The sequence below is a fragment of the Triticum urartu genome, chromosome 2 (genome assembly GCF_003073215.2).
Source record: "Triticum urartu cultivar G1812 chromosome 2, Tu2.1, whole genome shotgun sequence".
In the NCBI taxonomy this organism is placed as follows: Eukaryota; Viridiplantae; Streptophyta; class Magnoliopsida; order Poales; family Poaceae; genus Triticum; species Triticum urartu.
In genome coordinates this window covers 205,986,199-205,992,310 of record NC_053023.1, presented here as the reverse complement: position 1 = coordinate 205,992,310, position 6,112 = coordinate 205,986,199, and the positions used below count along the sequence as shown (strand labels likewise).

The 6,112-nt window shown below is 48.0% G+C and overlaps 1 pseudogene; it reads right to left on the bottom strand.

Moving 5' to 3' along the window:
* Positions 1–2,435: 2,435 nt before the first annotated feature.
* On the bottom strand, positions 2,436–3,877 carry LOC125541414 (annotated as a pseudogene).
* Positions 3,878–6,112: the final 2,235 nt, after the last annotated feature.

The following is a 6,112-nucleotide window of genomic DNA, read 5'->3' as shown; positions in this document are numbered from 1 at the left end:
AACAACAACACATGTTTCATACATTTTCAGTTCACATAGATTTTATATGGGTACATGGGTATGCGTTATACGATCTCATACCCTTACCCGCTCTACCTGGTGGGTTTTAGATTTTCCTATTTATATACCTATGGGTAACTTTTTGTCACACATCCTTACCCTAATAGGGTTTTTACCCGCAGGATACGTGGGTAATGGGTACCCATTGCCATCCCTATTTGAGGGGTGTTTGAGGTGTCCGGTTGTAGATGCTCTAACAATACATGTGTATCTAGGTTGACTTTGATTTGACCCTGGTTATTATAAGCATTGATTTGACCTATGTTTTTGAATTCATGTGAAGGAAACATCAAAGTTAATAGAACACTTGTGTTTACCGGTCCTTTGATTTGCGCATGCATTTCTATCTCATTTATATGTTTTTGCTGTACCTGCCTTTTAAGGATCCTGCAAACTAAATGAGCCCTAAACTTGTTTTATGAACAGGATCCTCATATTATTGTGCGCAGTTGTCTGGGCTGGTTGGGGGCAGCGATTACTTTAGATGGAGTCCACCCCCTTTATCTTCGTAACGTGTACAACAAACCCACTCGTGAAGAAGCATCACATAAACAAGACATGATTACAGAAAGTAGAACAATCGTGTCAGTGCTAATCGCCACCATGGCCTTCGGGGCAGCTTTCACAGTGCCGACGACCATGGGCATGCAGGGACAGCAACGCTGGCGAGACGTTTCGCGTTCCGGGCATTTGTGATTTCAGACACCATGGCCTTCCTCTGCTCCCTTACCGCGACCTGCTTTCTTATATATGGTGGTGCAAGAGAAATTCCGCGGGTCCACCGTCACTTGTACAACTTGCTGGCAACTGGCTTGGTGCCGGTGGGATCTCAATGTATGATTGCTGCGTTTGCATTCGGGTTTCACCTCATCCTGGGTTCAGTCAACCGTTGGGTCATCGTCCTCGCATACACCTTGTCCTTAGCTTCAGTGCTTCTCTGCTTCCCTGGCATCTGGGCTCCGTTCCATCTGGGGCTGGGGAAGGCGATATGGCGTCGAGCCGGATGGAGAGGATTTATCAACATACACGTGTTCCAAAGTCTTAGACGAGCATTGTTCGTTTTGCTCATCTCTGCTACGTTCATTGTCGCCATCGTACTCAGTATTGCTTTGCCAAACTACTGAGATGGCTTGTCTGTAATCTGAAAGGTACTCCTATTTGTTTGAGTGGCGTTGTCAGTCTTTATGCACGGACCAATTCATGGACTGTTCCTTTGGAGAGCTGCTAAAACTGGATATTATTACATGCGGCAATGCTCATCAGGGGCCACCACTTGCCAGTCGGTAAGGGGATTCTGGTTAACTTTCGTATTCGGAGAGTAGCCTTTCGGAAAGTTCAAGCTGAGCTCGTGTATTATTCTTCTAGCATCAATGGTGCACCGGGTATTTATTGCCTTGCAGTCAACAGAATTCTTCTGGCTTACTACCTTACATCAGATCAGAAGAATGTTACCGTGGGTTAGCTAGTGCGTTCTCGTATCCTATGGTCTTACTAATGAATGCCAAGTCACTTCGTACGTAAACTGTATGGATAACAGAAGAGTAGGCGAAGACTTGCACTAGAAAACCAATATCTAAAGAGCAGAAAGGAAATAAAATATCGATGAGAAGCTTTCTAGCATACGTGATACTACTAAGGTGATGGAACGCATGCCTGTGTTGATCCCAAGTCCTGTTCAGGTGTGGCGTGTCCGATTGCTCCTATGACAATATACACCCCCCTCTCTATTTTGACGTCAATGTATCGTATTTTTAGGTTTCATAAATTTTATCATATTTCATACGTAAAAAGAGAATGTAAGAAAATATATACTCGCCGTAAAAAATATTTTATATTATGTAAAGTTATGAACGTAAAAACATACATAAAAATGTGGTATTTTTAGTCTTATAACCTATTTTTTATTTTCTTATACTAAATTTTATGTAGTGAATCAATATTAATGTAACTATTTGTATTCCAAACATAATTTGTTTATAAAGCGATCGTAAGATTACCTCGGGTGAAGAATAACTTATTATGCACCCTGAGTAATGAATAGTAACACACTATATATATATATATATATATATATATATATATATATATATATGTGTGTGTGTGTGTGTGTGTGTGTGTGTGTGTGTGTGTATATAAATATAATGTAGTACTAACAAACATGTATCGAACCGACTCCTAAACTAGGTCAAAAGTCGTCATAGGCGGAGGAGAATCGAAAGACAAACGATGTGCCAGTGAAACAGCGGGTCCTATGTTTACCATGAACATCCAGTGTGTGTAACTACTAACTAGCTAGTGAACATTTTCGTTTCACTGTTAGACCATGTTTGTTAAAAAAAAAATCAGAATTATTTCAACTCTTTTTATTTTTAAAAAATTGTTTTTCCATTCCAGGTGCATTCGCCACACGTTTGAAAGATCCGCGTCGATATATAGTCGTCTAGTTCATAAAAATTGTGAACCGACATTATAATCAATAATGTGACACCGTGATCAAACACTAGCGCAATCAGCCGGGGTGAAGGATAGCACCCCGCCGTCGAGATCGTAGAGTACGTGCAGGTCCATCTGCATCACGTTGCCTATGACGGACACGCCCCTCGTCGGCAGCACCAGCAAGCACGCCACACGGCCTTGCTCGTCCACGGCGTCGAAGTAGCTTCGCCGCGGGACGGTGTACTCCGCGCCGCCCGCAAAACGGAGCACCAGACCTGGCACGGGCACGGCGTCGACGTCGAGGTCGCCGCCTGACTCGAAGCACAGGTCGAAGTCGAACGGGGCGCCGCTCACTCTCGTCAGCCGGCCAGCCGTCTGCGAGAGGAACGCCTGCCTCAGCATCGCGTACCCCGCCTCGGCAAAGTACGTGAAGGTCGTGCCGGAGTCGACGATCACGCCACCCGCGCCGGCCGCGCGTGAAGCCGAACGTGCTGGGCGCGACCGGGAGGCCTGTCGCGCCGACCGTGACGCCGGTGATGTTCACGTAGTAGTACGGGGCGCGTCGCACCGGCACCGCGGGGTTCCGGACGAACGGCGTGGACTGGACGTTGTCGCCTGTCACGCTGGCCAGGGAGCCGAACAGTATCGGGCTGGCGCCGGCCTCCGAATCCGAGCGGAGGCAGTAGGAGAACCGGCCGATGCCGAGCTGCGACACGAGGGACAGCGGGCTGCGCCCGAGCCCCACGATGCCCGACGCGTTGTCCATGTGCCCGCCGTTCGCCGTGCTGCACCCGAACGTGACGTCGCGGAACGTGGCGTCGCCGACGGTGAGCGTCTCCGTGGCGAGGCGGCCGGCGGTGAAGCCGACGACGTAGCGGTAGTCGTAGGCACAGCCGCTGGCGTTGCAGGCGCGGAAGGGGCTCGGCATGGACTGGCAGAGCGGGCTCGCGCACGGGAGCTTGGAGAAGGTGGAGGAGCCCGCCGGGTCGTACAGCGGCGTCGGCTGCGGGAAGCACTGGGTGCACGGCGCGCACTGCGTCCAGACCAGGTCGCTGCCGGTGTCGAGGATGGCAGGGAAGGTGAGCGCCGGCGTGCCGATGGACAAGCTCATGTGGTACGCTCCGGCGCCGTTCTCGACCAGCGCCTGGAGGGCAAGGGTGGTCGTGGCGTTCGTCGTTGGAGCGCGCGCGAGGAAAGCCAGGCGGTGCGTGTCGCCGTGTACCGCGGCGGAGTAGTTGCTGAATTGTTGGCGCATGCGAGTGAGGGAGGCGCGGAAGCCATGATTGTGGTTTGCGGAAGTTATCGGCGGGAACGGGACGATGAGCACTGCAAACACGAGGACGGCGAGAGCTGTGGGGGACGCCATGTCTGGCCCCTTGTTGTCCACCGTATGTTCTCTTTCTTGTCTGTTTGGACAGTTTGATACGTTTCGATGGAACTAAGTTGACATTCTGGACACCAATCCCAGCTTCGCAAGTTGCATTGCTGGTGACTGCGACATACGAATATATTTGTATTTTAACTTGCCCGATAAATATTCCTAGGTTCTCATTTCGTACAAGACAATTATACCAATATATTGAGATAGAAATGCAAGAAGGGTTCCCAAAAGAAAATGCAAGAACGAAAAGGCTACTCCTTGCATTTTCAACATATATTTTGACAAAGTTTGAATGTTCAATCATGAAAGGTGCTGATACTTCTATGCAACTATTTTAGCATTCTGCCATGCTCCATCCCAAATTTCACATTCTATGGAACAGTTTGCATACATTAAGTTTCATCCAGATTTTCGTAGAGTGCTGGGCATATTTCACTGATCTACCACAAATGTCTTAGCTAGTGTCGCAATGGTTTGGATTATGATTTAGGGTGCGTTTGGATGACAGCCAAAACATACCATACCAAAATTTTGGCTTGCCCACAGACTTTGGGTCTCGTTTGGATTGGTGCCAAAAAATCGGCGTGCCAACGGCAGCCGCCAATCGCATGTGTAATTTTGGCCAACGAGTTGGCGAGCTGAGGACGCGGAGAAGCTCCGCCAAAAAATTGGCGCACCTTTTGCCCTCTCTGTTTTGGTGGGTCCCAGGTAGTTTTATCTTTTTTATTACTGTGGTGCATGCAACTAGGCTGCAGATTCTTTGTCCGATAGTTACTTAGTGGGCCCTCGCACGATTAGCATGCATGTGCATTTGTGGGCAGCTTTTTCGATGGCTACAATCCAAACAAGAATTGCTTATCAAAATTTTGGTCATGCCCTGACATTGGTTATACCAAAATTTTGGTGTAGCAATCTGGGGCTTAAACCAAACATACCCTTAGTACCAAATATATGCGGAACTGGGTTCCAGAACCTGGGTAGAAAACTGATTTGTCTTCACAAGAATTAGAAATGTTCTCCATACACGGGACATATTGGGCTGACCAATGTAAGCATTAAAGGGCTATTTGACCCACAACCATCAGATAGGAGCTCCCCGTACCTAGCATGAAGGACGTCGCCAACTGGATCTAAACGAGGCGAAAGCGCCCCACTAAAAAGAGGACATTGCATCAACATGGGTAACAAAAGGGATTGGCCTTTTCCTGTCGTCAATGTCCGCTTAGCCTTGTTTCGTCTCTTACATGAGGAAATTTTTTACAATACCTTTGTGTGGCCCTTGACCAACCGAATTTGCATCACCTCATCCTTCTCCCATCACCGACACTAGCAACAAAGTGCATGACATGAGCTCATCCTCTTTCTCCTTCCCGGAAGTGGTCGGAGTAGCGCACATGGACCTGAGCTAGCTCCACACTAGGCGCCTTGACGTTCCCCTCCTGCTTCTCCATCCCGAACATCCCTGGAGCAATGATACGTCTCTGTCGTATCTACTTTTCCAAACACTGTTGCCCTTGTTTTGGATTCTAATTTGCATGATTTGAATGAAACTAACCCGGACTGACGTTGTTTTCAGCAGAATTGCCATGGTGTTATTTATGTGCAGAAACAAAAGTTCTCGGAATGACCTAAAACTCCACGGAGATTATTTTTGGAAATAATAAAAAATACTGGCAAAGAATCAAGGCCAGGGGGCCCACACCCTAGCCACGAGGGTGGGGGGCGCGCCCCCTGCCTTGTGGGCCCCCTGGAGCTCCATCAACCTCAACTCCAACTCCATATATTCGTGTTCGGGGAGAAAAAAAATCAGAGAAAAAAGATTCATCGTGTTTTACAATACGGAGCCGCCGCCAAGCCCTAAACTCTCTCGGGAGGGCTGATCTGTAGTCCGTTCGGGGCTTCGGAGAGGGGAATCCGTCGCCGTCGTTATCATCAACCATCCTCCATCACCAATTTCATGATGCTCATTGCCGTGCTGGGTAATTTCATCGTAGGCTTGCTGGACGGTGATGGGTTGGATGTGATTTATCATGTAATCGAGTTAGTTTTGTTAGGGTTTGATCCCTAGTATCCACTATGTTCTGAGATTGATGTTGCTATGACTTTGCTATGCTTAATGCTTGTCACTAGGGCCCGAGTGCCATGATTTCAGATCTGAACCTATTATGTTTTCATGAATATATGCAAATTCTTAATCCTATCATGCAAGTCTATAGTCACCTACTATGTGTTATG